Source organism: Heptranchias perlo, chromosome 17, assembly GCF_035084215.1.
Source record: "Heptranchias perlo isolate sHepPer1 chromosome 17, sHepPer1.hap1, whole genome shotgun sequence".
NCBI classification, from domain to species: Eukaryota; Metazoa; Chordata; class Chondrichthyes; order Hexanchiformes; family Hexanchidae; genus Heptranchias; species Heptranchias perlo.
This window is the reverse complement of record NC_090341.1, coordinates 29,474,278-29,491,233: the sequence shown is the minus strand read 5'-3', so window position 1 is coordinate 29,491,233 and position 16,956 is coordinate 29,474,278. Positions and strand designations below refer to the sequence as shown.

Below are 16,956 nucleotides of genomic sequence, written 5' to 3'. Positions count from 1 at the left end.
TAGGTGACAAATGGAGTTATATTATACACTTATTAAATGGAAACTGCTGACATTTTCCATGTATATGTGTAGTAAACAGCATTATTGGATTTTGAGATACATTTAGAATTTCTTTTCCTCCTGGTCAAACTTCCTCTTGATGGCCTCAGATGGGCTGCTAGATCACTAGCCCATCTGAGGCCATCAAGAGGAAGGTGGGAGGCTCTGTGAAGGAATGGTCAGAATTTTGTGATGCACCTTACGTAAGCTTATTCTTAACAAAAGTATTTATGAAGGATCACATCTAAATTCAAGCAGAAATAGATAGTTCAATTTAAGAAGTGCCAATTGCTGCATTTTTCTTGTTACTGTTTATCTGCTGTTTTAAATAAACCAGTTTTGTAGGTTTTGGCCCACACCATTGTCTGCCAGAATATTTATTTTCAGGAGGCTAGGAAATCATTAAAGGGCTTGGGACCGATCCAGTAAGTTGAAGACGCTAATTAAGGCTTTTGTTCAATCTCTCGACATGTTACATTATCAGATAATGCTTGTATAAAGTCACAATCAAGCTCATAGGGAGTGAGGGTTCGCTTATGGTAATGGCCTTTGGAGCTGAGCAGAAGGAGAATATTGGAGTAAAAAGCCAAAAGTATAACTGAAACGTTCTATTTGTTGCACACTCAAGAATTTTCACATTAAGCAGCACTTGGTATAGCTCACTCCTTGATCTCTGCTGAGTTAGCTGATCTTTGCCAGGGTGGCAATGGAGAAACTACAATTGGTTCACGAGGCTTAAGCTGTGGAGGACAACATATCAATTTGATTTGCTAGATCTCATTGTTATACACTGACCCACATGGAAAGTAAGTGCATGTATCACCTTAATTGCTTTACTGGCAGTGATGTTAACTAGATGACATCATTAAAGCTGCACTATTTTCTCATTGTACTGCTTCTGGCAATGTCAAAAACTACATACATTCTGTAGAATGCCTGGAAATTTAAATTGACGTCAGGTTCCACATGTACGCTGAGGACAGCCAGCTCTGCGTCACCACCACCTCTCGACCCCTCCACCGCTTCTGTGTTGTCAGACTGCTTGTCCAACATCGCAATTTCCTCCAATTAATCACCGGAAAGACAAAAGCCATCGTCCTCGGCCCCTGCAACAAACTCCATTCCCTCGCCACTGATTCTATCCCTCTCCCTTACCACTGTCTCAGGATGAAACTTGGATCCTCAGCTGAGCTTCTGGCCAATATCCTCTCCATCACTTTCACCTCCATAACATTGCCCGCATGCGCCTGTGCCTCAACATATCTACTGCTGAAACCTTCAACCATCCTTTTGTTACCTCCAGTTTCGCCTATTCCATTGCTCTCTTGGCCTCCCATCTTCCACCCTCCATAAACTTGAGCTCATCTAAAATTCTGCTGCACATGTTCTAACCTGTACCAAGTCCCACTCACCCATCACCACTGTGCTTGCTGACCAACATTGTCTCCCGGTCTACCAGTGTCTCAATTTTAAACTTCTCATCCTCATGTTCAAATCCCTCTGTGGTCTCGCCCCTCCCTATCTCTATAACCTCCTCCAACTCTGGCCTCTTGTGCATCCCCTACTCCCTTTGCATCACCATTGATGGCTTTGCCATCAGCCATCTAGGCCCTACACTTGTCAGTTGCCTCCCGAAACCACCACTCCTCCTAAAAGAGGTGTAAATTTTTGTCCGATTACGCTCCTGTGAAACACTTTGGGATGTTTTTCATGTTAAAAGTGCCATATAAATGCAAGTTGTTGTTGGAATTTTAAATGCCCATTGTGTAAGGCTTCAGGTGTGGTGCCCAATGTCTTATAATAATGCATGCCTGCTTTAAATGCAATATTACAGTTTCACTAATTGATATTAATTTCTATCAGCATATGAAAAATGTAGGTTTTCATATCTATATAGTAGAACTTAGTCTGTTTTTCTTTTGCTTTTAGTTGTCAAGTGCTCTGAGCAATTTGGGCCCATTGAGAGTGATCTGGAAGGGTAAGTATATTTATTGCCTTGGATTGACAATAACATTGTTTCGCAGCATTGATTTTCTCTCATTCTGGGATCTGTGTATTTTGATTAAAGAGACATGAGTCAGGAAGGTCTAAATGCCTGTCTGTTTCTGCACAACAAGAGCACCAACCTGAGTTCAACAGTACAAGTGATTAGAATAGATAAAACATTTTTTTTGAATAGCTGTTTCTGACTTTCTGAATCACTAGTGATGTGTTCAAACATTTTTTTGCAGATTATAGCACTTTATTTCATATTAAATAATGTGGTTCAACTTGTCAACAGTATATAGTGGATGAAATATATCACATGTTTCCAATCAGATGTTGATGCCCATTTGGTCTAATATCTGTCTTCCTTGAATGTTAACAAACCAGGTCATGCCAGCTTAGATGCTAGCCAACTGCATGTGAATTCCTGACAGTTCCTAACTAGAAAATGCTACAGCAGAAAATTCAACAATGATGTGCTCTACTGTAATCAGCTAGTTAGCTCTTTGTGGAAGCAAAATGAGGGTAGTTTATACCGAAAACATTGTATATAACTGTGCTGTATATATGTTCTGCATAACTATAGCTGAGTAAAGCTCATCATGTTTTGTACTGTGACTGTGTAAAACTTGCAACAGTTCCAACAAATATGTCAATATTTAATTTCAAACAAATTTATTGCTCTGTTTTATCATGATTGTTGTCTTGTGCATCTCGGCTCATTATTGCCACACAATTGTAATAATTACAGTGGTTTGCTTCCAGATCTCTTCTATATTATTGACTGTCCAGGTAAATAAAGAATTGGCAGCTTGGGTAAGATGCTAAAGGGTCACTATTGTGGAACCCTTCTCCAGTACAAGTTGCTACCTTCAGGCCAAAAGGTATAAGGAGAGGAAATTGAGCAAAAAATTGGAGGCGGGGAAAGTATGACCACCCACAGAGGGATCTGAGAGCAGCATTCTTCTGTGTGGGGATGTGCCTGGCCTCTCTCTGCTGCTTCCACAACATTGCGCATCTGAGATTGGAGCTCACTGTGTGGGGAATCATGGGTACAAACACGGTTGCCAATATATGACACTGTATGTTGGAACATCACTTTGCATTATAGTATGAATTTTTACATCTATATGTGCACACTATGATACAAAATAAACCCAATTTATTTGTAATAGGCACTATGTTAAATATTGTGAACCTGCTTCGAAGTTATTTTAAAAAGTATATATTTTATTATTATTACCCCCATTTTTAGTCCTGAATTTGACTGCTCCTTAAGTCCCTAGAATCACGCAGCATTCCCTCCCAGATCTAGGCTCCCATGCAATTGGCAATTAAATTGGGTGCCAGTTTATTTGTTCTCTTTGCTCCTTATGGTGGTGACTATCTTCACTCAGCACCAGCCCCAATACTGTGGCTGAGATGAAATCACCATGTGAATTAAAGCTCAAAACCATGTACTACTACAAATGTGTGGTGAATTGCAGTAACAAACCAACCTGCTGTTCCACTGGAAGTAGTGTAAGGCAACTGAAATCTTTGGACATTACTCCTTGTTCCTTTTGTACCAGTGAAGAAAATGTTGTGGGAAATCACCACTCAGAGTCAGACTTAAAGATTCAACATGCAGTTTATTGGACAATGCTTTGGGAAAAGCGCTTGACACTCTGCAGTGTACGCAGTCACCTTCTCAACTTTAAAATGGTCGTCGCGCTTCTTTTATACTTTACAAGTACAGACATTCAGCAGTTTATTACATTATTAGCCTTGGTTAGTTACACATTAGCCAATTAGGCCCCGACAGCAACAATTGACCTCCAATCACATTAAAACAACTGTTATCAACTTAAGACAGTCTGGTCTTTGTCTGTCCTGTAGTTTTTATCAGTTCGTTGTGCTAAGTCAGCATTTTAAAATGTATTTTCACAGGGTCCATCTTGTTTAGCAGAGTCCATTTTGTTTAGCAGTACATTAATTTGTTAATCATCATTTGTTATGTTTAAGCTTTAATTATGGTTAGTCTGGTCCGCGCAAGACGCATTTCAGTGTGGTCTCGGGGCAGTGACCGCAGCCACGCACACACGAGTCGCCAAAGGTCTTTTTTACCTTTAACCCAACAGCTTAAATTTTACTTTAACAGTCCCCCCTTTTGGTCATGATTATGGCTTAATAATCATTTAGACCAATAATGATAGAGTTCATGCAACGTTGGTCCGGCACTTAATACACAGCCTTTTCGGGTATTTATCTTCCGTGATGTTCCGTGCGTATGCCTAACCCGTAACTCACAGGTTACATGTTACAGATAGTCCTCTCCCTCGTTGCCGCCGTCTTCCCTGGCGTTTTTGGGTGTCCCCATTAGATGTTCTTTGTCAGTGACCACGCTGGCCCCCGGCATAATCCGAGCCATCGTGACTTTACAGCAGACATTAAAACATCCGATAACCAAGCAACAAGCAATTATTATTACGACGAGAATAATTAGTCCTTGCATTAAATAAGACCCCCAGGATCCCCCCAATAACCATTCGAGCCAGCTATTCCCCTTCTTGGGGCCTAGTCTAAATTCATTGAGCTGTTCTCTTATGTCGTCAATGGCTTGGTTGATGTTGTAGGATTCATCTGTAACATGTGTTATACAGATGTCTCCTATTATGGTGCATATTCCTCCCTGCTGGGCTAATATATAATCTACGGCATAGCGGGTTTGCTGCGAGTACAAACTTAATTCAGCCAGTTCTCGGTTAATGGCACTCAGTCCCTTTGCTGTGCTGTTTCCCAAAATGGTTAGTCCACAGATCAAATAGTTTCTATTCTTTGCGCTAATTACTCCTGTTGATCCCCCCCAGAGACAGGGCTCCAAGAAACCCGTAGCCGAGCGAAGGTCCCAGTGTGACCGGGTCCCTCCAGTCGGCACAGAACTCCTGGCTGATGGCCCGTGTTACTATCTTTCTCCGGGCATGCCCCTTCTGAGGGCATGGAACCGTGAGTGGTCCTATTGCCCCTACTGCAAAGAGGATCGGGAGGGTTGGCGTTGCCGTCGTGAAGGTGCCGTCAAGGAGGAACACAAATCCCTTCTTGGCTCGGTAACATTTAACATCCTGGTTATTGGTCTGTGTGAACTGTATACACCGCCAATTGCTCAGTTCACTTGACTTTCCACCCGATCCTACCAATTGGTAAGTATCAAACGGGTATGTCCATGTGGCTGAGCTGACATGAGTCCCATTACACTGACCACAAATGAATTGCCTCCCCGCGGTCACGTTCAGGCATCTTTGCTCGTTACAGGTGCAAGCAAACTGGCCTCCGTCTACTTGACAGTGCTGACGGGCACACTGCGTCTGCACACAGGAAGCATTCTCGGGGACCAAGGCATATGCACACCCCCATCCTTGTCCCGAGAAGCAAAGCGGGTAGCTTGTGTCGTCTGAGCATACCCTCCCTTTCACTCCCTGGACCCCCCTGCACACAGGATCTGTGGAGTTTATTAGTTCCACGCATCTCCCCTGTATACTCCTCCTATATTGGCCTGTACGTCCCTCACAGGGTGCGTCTGAAGTATCTACCGTATATAAGTCATGGGGGATCCACCCAGGGGTGGCCACGAACAGGGCCTCTACAGATCGGGCTAACGGGTAACACACGGTTCGATTTCCATGTAGATGTACATGGGTCTTGAAAAATAAGTTATCTTTCAATCCCATTAATTTTACGACCGCGACCACATAGAGTGACACAATTATATACATATGGTTAGACATGTTTGTTATGTTCTGCTTATTATTCTATATTAACAACGTCCCAAAGGCTATACCGCCAACCCGAACGCTTTAGTTAGTCTTGCTTGTAGTTATCACCTGTTGTAAAATAAAAGTACATTTGTTCAATGTTTATCCATTCATTTCTTTGTATAATTTCAATTGCGTCCAATGTTTCCATACACCCTTCCCTCTTATGTCCAGACAGGCACAGGTGTCTCCACTGATTATGACCACATATGGGCCATTCCATTTTGGTGCAAACCCCGGTTTTTCAGGTAATGTTTTTACCATGACGCGACGTCCCGCCGTTGGGACGTTAGGGAGCGTTTCAAGCTCTCTCTGTGCGTCTCTTTCTTCCTGATTGTCCCTTACTAATTTACGCATCCCTTTTAGCTGGGCGCTTAGTTCCAAAACATACCGTTAAATTTTGTCTTTTAGTGGGCCTACATCGGCCCCACCTGTTATGATGTTTTCCGGTAATTGCATCGCCCTTCCTGTCATTAGCTCATAAGGGGTCAATCCGGTTGTCCGGTTTGTCGTGGCTCTTAACTTCATTAATATAATAGGTAATACTTCTGTCCACGTTTTCCCTGACGTTTGCATGGCCTTGGCCAGGGTATTCTTAAGGGTTCGGTTCATGCGTTTTACCATTCCGGAACTCTGCGGATGGTAAGGGATGTGGAATTTTTGTTTTATTCTCATCAGCTGGCACACTGTTTTTACCACCTTTCCGGTGAAGTGTGTCCCTTGATCCGAATCAATTTGTATGGGTATTCCCCATCTAGGGATTACCTCTTCCGCCAATATTCTAGCCACTGTGGTAGCAGTACAATTTCTTGTAGGGAACGCTTCTACCCACCTGGTAAACTGGTCTATGATAACCAAACAATAGGTTTTACCGTGGGATTGTGGTAGTGGCCCTGTGAAATCTATTTGTAGATGTTCCCAGGGTCCCTTTGGTCGGGGCTGGTGTCCCATCTTAATTTTTATGGGTCGACCAGGGTTGTGTTGCGCGCATGTCACACAGCGGTGACAATGTCGGGCTATGTCCCTCCCCATTCCTTTCCACCACCATTCCTTTCCTATACTAGTTGCCATGGCCTCTCTTCCCGCATGTGAGAGTCCATGGTGTCGTTCCAAGAGGGTGTTTTGTATGCATCCCGGCGCCATTACCTTGTCATTACGTCTCCAAACATTATCAGTCCCTCTGCTTGCTCCCTGTGCTTCCCACCTACCCTTTTCCTCTTCCGAGGTATCCTCATGTAGGTCCCGAATATATATTTCGTCTTCTGTCTGGCCCGTTACTGCTATTGGCAGCTCACCAACTGCCTCCTGCTCTAACGCTAGCTGCGCTGCTCTGTCTGCGGTTTGATTCCCTTTGTATTTTAACCAGTCGGGGCTCTCCCTTCCTGGTTCTTTCTGATGTGCTTTGACTTTTATTACTGCCGCTTCTCGGGGTTTTTCGCTGGCTTTTAGCAATGCCTCGATTCTTTGTTGGTGTTTAATAGGGGTTCCCCCCGTAGTTAAAAACCCCCTCCTACCCCATGCCGTCATATAATCATGTACTTCTCTGAACGCGTACCTACTATCGGTATATATACCGCCTTTCCTTCAGACAATTCCAGTGCCTCTGTGAGTGCCACTAGTTCCGCCACCTGCGCGGACAAGCCCCCGTCAATTCTTCCTGCCCTTACCGTTTCCAGTCTATCATTTACTACCGCCCACCCTGTCTGGGGTGATCCTTCCACGTATTTACGTGAGCCATCTACAAAAAGGGTCTCTTCAGCCGTTGCTAAAGGTACATCCTTTATCTTACCCTCTTCTGTATTCATATCTACATCTCCACAGTTATGTGGTTCGCCTGTTTCCAAAATTCCTTCTGCTGGGTTATCTCCTGTATCTCTTACTATTATAACTGATTTACTGGGAGGTAGGAGGACGGCTTCCCATTTGGCCCTTCTCATGTTCGAGACAGACCTTAATTTCCCTGTATTTAGCATGTCCACCAAGGTATGTTTGGTGTGGAGGATTATATTTCCTGTCATTACTATCGGTTCGCCAACCTTTACTGCCCATGCGGCGCAATCTAAGGCAGCTATACACCTTGGCAGTCCGGTTACTACCGGCCCTTCTGCTGTCGAATAGTAACCTATGGGTCTCCGTTTATCGCCATGATCTTGCGTTACTACTGCAGAGTAGAACCCCCCTTCATTGTTACAGTGTATGTGGAAATCTTTATTGGAATCTGGTAGTCCCAGTCCGGGGACTGTTATCAGTTCTGCTTTTAACTTATTATAGGCCTCGTCTTGTTCAGGTCTCCATTCGATGGAGTTTAGAGCTGGCTTTCCCCCTTTAGCCTCTGTATAGGCTCTGCCAATTTTGCGAATTCCGGGATAAAGCTTTGGCTATAATTAAACAGTCCCAGTACCTTCCTGACTCCTCTTACGGTGACTGGCCGCGGCATTTGTTGCACTGCCTTCTTTCGGTCTGTGGGCATTTCTTTATGCCCTTGCGAGATTAAGTGTCCTAGGTACAGGACTTGTGCTTTCCCGATTTGTGCCTTTTTGGGGCTCACCTTTAACACTGCGGCTTTCAGTTCATTCAACACTAGATATAGTGCTCCCTGATGTCCCGGTTTGGATTCTGAGGCTATTGATATATCATCCACGTATTGTAGAATCGTGCTACCCTTTTCTAGTTCTATCCTTTTCAGAATGTCACTCATTACTCGATGGAAGATGGCGGGGCTATTGTGGAATCCCTGCGGTAGGCGGGTCCAAGTATATTTTTTGTCTCCCACTGTAAATGCGAATTTTTCCTGGAACTCGGGATCCAAGGGTAGGGACCAGAATCCATTGGCTATATCTAATATGGTAAAGATTTTATGCTTCGGCGACAATCCATTCAGGATTGTCGAGAGGCTTGCTGCAATGGGGTGCAATTTGGGCGTGACTTTATTGAGGGCAGTGTAGTCTATTGTGAGTCTATAACTTCCGTCGGGTTTGCTCACTGGCCAGGTAGGGGAGTTAGTGGTACTCATAGTTTCCCTCAGGATTCCTTTCTCCACTAACCCTTTAACTATTTCTACTACCGCTGCCTTTGCTTCCGGTTTTATCGGGTACTGTCGGTGGGGCTTATACTCTGGTCCGGACACCTTTATCAGGTCAGTTTTGGTTAGGCCGGTGTCTAATTTTGTTTCGGCCCATACTCCGGGTACGGAGGCACAGATGGCCCCAAACCCTTTTGTTTCTAGTCGCCAATCCCTAGAGGTGGCTGTGGCCACTTTAATGGTCTTGAGGTGACTCGTGAGTCTTCCCATTCCGGTTTTCCGGCCGTCCCGTTTTGGCCAGATTAGCTCTCCCTTCCCGCAGTCGATCAAAATTTCGTACTCTTTCATTAAATCATTCCACATTATCGTACCTTCGTTATTTTTACATACATAGAATCTCATAGGTATATACAAATTATTTATTTCTACTAACGTTGTCTCGCTCAGGTCGGCGGGTGTTTTGTTCCCTCCTGTCCCTGTTGATAAATCATCCTACTTGTAGTGGGTAAGGGAAGGTCGGTGACAGATATGGATGCTCCTGTGTCCACCAGCATCTCACATTGCCTGCCCCCTACCAGTGCAGACACATAGATCCTTCCCTCCTTCTTACCCTTCTTAATGGGGGCTGCCGGCCGTCAGTCTTGCTGACCTCGGAGGTTCCTTGGTCCCTCCGGTTCTGTTGTGGACACGGGTCGGGGCGGGGGTCTCCCATGTTTGTCCCAACATATTGCTTCCGTGTGTTCATCTTTGTTACAATAAATACAATGTCTCCTGTTTGCAAATCTGTTTCCCTTCATCGGGACCCGGAACTCCCTTACAACGTGCCCTGGTTGGCCACAATTGTAACAGATCGGGTTGGGCCTGGTTCCGCTCCCGCTACCGTAGGCGGCTACTCTCTCCTGCTTTATCTTTGTCTGAGATTTCTCCTCTTCCCCTCCTTGTACGCCGCTAGCCCATTCTACCAGTTCGTCATAATCCTGGGACAGGATCGCTCCCATTTTTAAGATGGTTTGGTGGGCGCTAGAGAGCCCGTCCTTGAAAGCCTGGATGAAGGCTCGATCCCCACGGCCTGGGTTTTCTTGCCCTGAACATTCCTGGTATATTTGGAACAATCGTTCCCCATATTCAGAGGCCCCTTCCCCCCTCTGTTGTTTGGTCGTTGTGATTTTACTCCAATTGGTGGGAGCATTCCCCAAAACCCTCTGTACTTCCGTTTTAAACAAGACGAAGGGTGCCTGTTGGGCGTCCAATTCTGCCGTTAGGGCTACCGCATGCGTCCAGCGCCCCCCATTATAGTCTACTGCGGCGAGGGCGGCGGGCCCTCCGGCTACCTGCCTCCATTTGTCCGCTGGACATGCGGCCCTGACTAATTGGTGTATATCCCTGAAGTGCAGTTGGTGTCCTACCCAGGCCGTATCTCGTTCTGCCCAAAATTTTGTATTCGTGCTTCTGGGTTGTAGTTTACCCAGGGAGGCCATTATCCGTTGCCTCTCGCCCGGGGTGAATGGTTTGTAATGTGCTGTTGGCCGCGCGTTCGTTCCCCCTCGTGTTATTGGCGCCAAGTTATGTTCTGGCGTTATCTCTTCTTCTTTGTCCCTTTGTTCCCCGTAAGGGGGCAAAGGGACATTTTCCCCTTCCCATTGAGTCCCTTCTAATAATTGATTCCTTTTTTCTAATTCCCTTACCCTAGATTCTAATTCCCTAATTTTATCCTTGTCTTCGCTCCACTTTCTAGTGGAAGCGCCTACTTGTCCTATTAGTCCAGCTAATTGGTGGACTAGTAATACCCCTGCCTTTTTTGTTCTGTCTTTCTTTTCCCCATCTACCCACTTCCTCTGTTGTTCTAAGGTCTGAGAAACATCCCAGCCATCCTTTTGCATCTGCTTAATCAACGAGTGTCTGTCTGTCATATATTTATCAATAAGGGAACCCGCAGGTCCCCACCTAGTTTCCCCACTTGTCATCTTTACTTGCTCCCTGCCACTCACCGGATAACTCAACTTAACTCCCGGCCACTCACCGGATAACTCAACTTAACTCCCGGCCACTCACCGGATAACTCAACTTAACTCCCGGCCACTCACCGGATAACTCAACTTAACTCCCGGCCACTCACCGGATAACTCAACTTAACTCCCGGCCACTCACCGGATAACTCAACTTAACTCCAACTGAACTTACTTGAACTGAACTTACTCCGGCCACGACTACCGACTCGGCACCGTGTTTTCCCCACCGGATCAACTTATACTCTACTTATACTCACGGCCACGATTACCGTTTTGGTAACGTGTTTCCTCCACCGGAGCCCGGCTCTAGGTCAGGGTGATCAGCTCCTTACCGCATCCATACCGCACCGCTTAAAACTTCGGACATTAAAACTTCAGACAGTACGCATCGTGAATTCTTATGCTCTAATTATCTCTGCGTTGTTCGCCACTACAGAGTTTGATGCCGGATGGTCCTGACTACTTGTGCTTCATGATCCTAAGTGCCCTTGTGCCTCTACGCCCACTTCATGGTCCTGACCTTCGCGTGGGGAATCTCCCCTCTTAACAACCGGTCTAAGGCTGCGCGTTTGAGACGGGCACTTCCTTGTCCTTAGTCAATCAGCACAAGCAATCAGTTCCTGTTTCGACCCAACAGTCCCATAACTTCCCCTAACTTTCCCCCGTTTTTAACTGCATTGTTGGCCCAGTCTGACTTCCACAGTTCAATAATCTCTACTCCAGTTCGCTGATCGAGGCCAACCGATCAACTCACCAGCAGTGAGATCCTGCCGACTACGCCAATTTGTTGTGGGAAATCACCACTCGGAGTCAGACTTAAAGATTCAACATGCAGTTTATTGGACAAAGCTTTGGGAGAAGCGCTTGGCACCCCGCAGTGTACGCAGTCACCTTCTCAACATTAAAATGGTCGTTGAGCTTCTTTTATACTTTACAAGTACAGACATTCAGCAGTTTATTACATTATTAGCCTTGCTTAGTTACACATTAGCCAATTAGGCCCCGACAGCAACAATTGACCTCCAATCACATTAAAACAACTGTTATCAACTTAAGACAGTCTGGTCTTTGTCTGTCCTGTAGTTTTTATCAGTTCGTTGTGCTAAGTCAGCATTTTTAAATGTCTTTTCACAGGGTCCATCTTGTTTAGCAGAGTCTATTTTGTTTAGCAGTACATTAATTTGTTAATCATCATTTGTTATGTTTAAGCTTTAATTATGGTTAGTCTGGTCCGCGCAAGGCGCATTTCAATGTGGTCTCGGGGCAGTGACCGCAGCCACACACACACGAGTCGCCAAAGGTCTTTTTTACCTTTAACCCAACAGCTTAAATTTTACTTTAACAAAATTGTCTGAAGGGAACTTGCACTGCACAGCAATTTGGAAGGCACGGTCCACCCTGACAGCTGTTTAACTTTTGAATGCAGTGATGTCTTGCAGACTCTGTTTAGTGCCCCACAAACATGTTCACAGTAAAAAGTGACACTGGATTTAACGAGTTCTGCACCAAGTAACATTTCTGCATGCCACATATGCAGCCTGTATTATTTCACATTTCAAAGACTGGGTTTGTTATGGCAGTACTTTAGGCCCGTATCATATATGACCCAAGAAATCTTAGTTCATTGCACAGTAGTAGTTAAAAGAAGACCTAAGGGGCTACTGCTTCTGTAATGACATACTTCAAATGTTATTTGACCAGAATATTTAAAGCAGTGTAAGATATCTCATGGTTTTGAGGGGTTTTACTTCTGAGAAACAGAATATGGTAGACATGGAGAATGCTTAATTATAGTTTCTGAATAATCTAAACAAATAATTATTTATTTACTGTTGCCAGTACATGCCTCAGTTAAAAGGGAATGTGCCCGACATGTATCGGTGGTATGAGATTTGTGATTTTTTTTAAAGTTTACAATGATCGGATTAATTACTGCATGGAATGCAGCAGTTCAAGAAGGCGGCTCACCATCACTTTCTCAAGGGCGACTAGGGATGGACAATAAATGCTGGCCTTGGTAACGACACCTATATCCCGAGAATGATTTTTAAAAAAGACAGTAGATGTTATTTGATTAAACACTAGCTTGCACAGTCAAATACCCCAAATCTTAGCCAGTAAAAGTCAAAAGAAAAAGAAAATTTTCACTTGGAGAATCTTCTAAGTATGAGGATCAATAATGTAGTTTTTATTTAATCTTTTGATGACACTTCAGTATCTAAATAAAATATAATCAACTTAATGTTTGGCATATTGTGATCATGATCAACTTATATGGTCTTATTACAGCAAATTAAAACCAGTACACCACTGCTGTAATCAGCATCTTAATGGATATGTTGAGTTAAGTTAATAAGTCACTTTTTTTTACATTTTTAATTATGCTTCCTCCTTATCTTTTAATAACAGTGTTGGATTGGAGCTTAAAATATGATGCCATGAAACTAGTTGAAATTGCTAAATATATAACTTACTGAAAATTTAAAGTGAATATGATAAATGCAAACAAGATCAACAGTCTTTAACTGAAGTAGGGAGCACATCTGCTATTAGTGAAGCTACAATGTTTCAAAGTTTAGAGAACAGGTCATAAAGTCAGAAATTATATTTTTGAAGTGTGAAATTCTGTAAACTGACCAATTTAACAGGAATGTAGTCTTTGTCCCCACATGTTGTCCCCATATTATTGTCAGTGATATTCATAATATAGCCCAAGAGCTACTTGCAGCAATTCTCTCCCTCTTCTCTGTCCTCGGCAGTCTTGCCCTTCCACGTGTTTCTAGGCTTCAGGTAGTCCTAATTTTCTTAACAGTAATTTCCTGTAATCTGAATTAAATAACAGTCAGTACTGGTGTCTGCAATTTCTATGAACAAAATAACTTATAACTCAGAGTGAATTGAAGCCAGTGCTGCAATTAAAGGCAAAACACTGCAAATGCTGGAAGTCTGAAGCAAAAACAGAAAATGCTGAGAACACTCTGCAGGTCAGGCAGCATCTGTCAAGAGAACACGTGTTGATTTTCAGTTATTGAACCCTTCCTCAGAACTGGAAGATAGTACAGATGAACAGCATTTAAAAAGGAACAGAACAAGAGGAAGGGGAAACGGGGAGGGGAGTGGGGGGAAACAAACAAAAAAAAAATGACCATGGTCACTGTTTTTCTACTGAGTCACCAATTCTTGTTAATCAAGTCCCTGCTGCTTCTTGTCGACTGTGCTGACAGAGATTGATATTGAGCACCAGATAGAGTGCTGTAATTAAGTGTTTCAGATGATGTGAACTGTTTGAGTAGTTTGTATCTGTTTTTTGAACTTGAGATTAGATTGTAGTTTTGTATTCTGTCTTTGATATTTTTTGTCTTTTTTGGAGTTTATTATTGCTGTGCAGGCGGTTTGTGCCACTATATAATATTTACAAAAAAGGTATTAATGCGGTATGATGTCATCAGAAAGTTTTTAGATTTGTTGCATGGTAGTTTATCCGGTTTTAAATGTGATTTAAATTCAAAGGAGTGCTACTGTGCACGGTTAACGTATGTGATAAACAACTGTTACTTTGTGATTGTACGTGTTTAAAACTGTAACCAAGACACGTAATAATCAGGTTTGGCCTAAACAAGAATATAGTTTCCCTAATGTATTAAAAAAATCAATCAACACATTAAAAAAAAATGTATGGATGACTTGGAGCTACATGCTGCAACTCTTACTCAAGTTTAACAGATGCATTACTGAGAAAAAGACCATCTATCTTCCCAAGGTTGGCGTTTCAATTTCAGATTCTGTGTCTTCAGTCATCAGGGCCAGTGTTTCTCTACCAAGCCACCACTTCTTGTTAACCAAGTCTCTGATACCTCTTGTCTACTGTGCTGGCAGAGATTGACACTGAAAAAGTTGAGCACAAGATGGAAAGGTACTCTCAGACTGTAGAGTAAACATATTGTCAGACTTCCTCTCACCACAATGCTGCAGTGTTAGTGATGTAACGACAAGCAATCAAGTGTCAGATTAGCTCAGTGCCTCTGAGTCAGGAGGTCATGGGTTCAAGTCCCATTAATCTAGGCTGACTCTTCATTGAAATATTGAGGTAGTACTGCATTATTGGAAATGCTGGCCTCGGAATTAGATTGCGACTGAAGTGGGAAATCTGGGTGCAGCGCACACACCTAATGTGGCTGGCAGCAGGACCATGGAAAGTTGGGCAGCTGGCCTCATTTGTATGTCACGCCCAGAGGCAGCTCGCCGGTCGCGGGGAATGGGTAGGGGGGTAACTGAGATCAGCCGGCTGAGACGAGGGCCTAAGCCCAGGAGGGGGGAGGCAGTCGGATGGGGGGGCATATGAGGCCGGCAGCGATCTACAGGTTTAATTTGGAGCCAGGAGGAGCCCTTCTCTTGTGCAACTTCTGGTGCGGACAGAGCGAGGGCAGGTGCAATCGAATTTGTAGGTCTCTATCTTTCAGATGAAATATTAAACTAAGGCCCGTCTGCCTTCTCAGGTGGATGTACAAGATTCCACGGCTCTATTTAAAGAAGAAGGAGTTTTCCTGGCGTCCTGGCCAACATTTATCCCTCAACCAATACCACCATTTATCTTATTGTCATTAGTCGGACCTTGTGCGCAAATTCTCTGCTGCATTTGCATACATAACAACATGACTACTCTTCCAATGTAATTAATTGGCTGTAAAGTGGTTTGGGATGTCCTGGAGACATGAAATGTGCTATTTAAATGCAAGTTCTTTCCTCTTTAAAAGAATGAAATGCTGTGTATATGATTTACAGTCCTTTTCTGTTATGAATTGGGACTATTTTTAATTCTGTGTGGAAAAACTTGCAGTTGAAATTAGACTGTCAGGATTATTTTGCTCAATCCAAAAAATAGATAACATTGGTTCCCCAATCAATGATAATTAATAGGATTTAAAACCTGCCATTCTTGAAAATCAGAGCTAAAACTTAAATTGTTCTTGTTTGTGTGCGGAGTATGTGTGTGACTTCTTAAGTGGTTGAATTACAAGTATCAGGCTCACAAGGCCCTGCCAGCTGATAAAATATCTGGGATGTCTGAGTCAGAAGGTTGTATGTTCAAGTCCACCCCAGGATTTGGGCATGTAATCGAGGCTGATACTTCATTGCAGTACTGAGGGAGTGTTGCACAGTCAGAGGTGCCGCCATTCAGATAAGACGTTAAACTGAGGTCCTCTCTGCCCCCTCAGGTGGATGTATAGATCCCACGGCAGTATTTGAAGAAGAACAGGCGAGTTCTCTTGATGTCATGACTGATATTTATCCCTCAACCAACATCACTAAACCATATATCTGGTCTTTTATCGCATTGCTGTTTGTGGGACCTTGCAGTGTGCAAATTGGCTGTCGCGTTTCCCTATATTGCAACAGTGACTACACTTATAAAATACTTGATTTGGTTGTGAAGCACTTTGGGATGCCCTGAGACCATGAAAGATGCTATATATATGCAAGTCTAATTGTTTTGTGCTGTGGATTGCTCTCAGATTTCACAGCGCTATGGCAGATGGAGGAGATGATCTTGTTTTTTTTAATGGGGAGGTTTAAAGAGTACCAGAAACTTAATATTAGTTAATTGTGTAAAAGATTCAGCTTTCCCCCTTGTTCTGCTTCCTGTTTTTAGATCATAGCTGCCTTCCCACTCGACACTGCTGTTCTTTAGCTGAAAATGTGCAGTTATCTGGGCTGCAGAATCCACAGCCACCATCAATGTGACTTCATATTGACCAACAGAAGGTTCCCTTTGTCCTCCTGAGATTGGGGTGCTTTGTAATAACATAGCTTTTTGTGGAAGAGCAAGGATTCTGCAAAGCACTTCCAGTAAGGACATCCAAGAGCTAATTTTAGTGAGGCTGGGATTCTAACTCAGGCACCGTTAATAGGAGACGAGTGTTTTACCACAGAGGCTATAGGTGTGCCATGTATTGTCTCTCTAATAATGTTGAAGTGCTTTAGAGGGATCTCTGATTTCTGCCAATCAGTGAATTTAGAGCAAGTAAGATGAGCAAAAATGTAACAGGGAATTAATGAGCACTGAAGAATCCTCCTAACAAAGTAGTTGAGTACATTTTGTGGTTTGTAA

The 16,956-nt window shown here is 43.6% G+C and overlaps 1 protein-coding gene across 4 annotated transcripts in view; it reads left to right on the top strand.

Moving 5' to 3' along the window:
* fhit (fragile histidine triad diadenosine triphosphatase) overlaps positions 1-16,956 on the top strand; it is an 838,012-nt gene that overhangs the window by 39,927 nt on the left and 781,129 nt on the right. For all 4 annotated transcript variants that reach the window (XM_067998830.1, XM_067998828.1, XM_067998827.1 and 1 more), the window contains exon 2: positions 1,969-2,017. The gene's annotated coding sequence lies outside the window, so the exon portion shown is untranslated. The remainder of the gene's footprint in view (positions 1-1,968; positions 2,018-16,956) is intronic.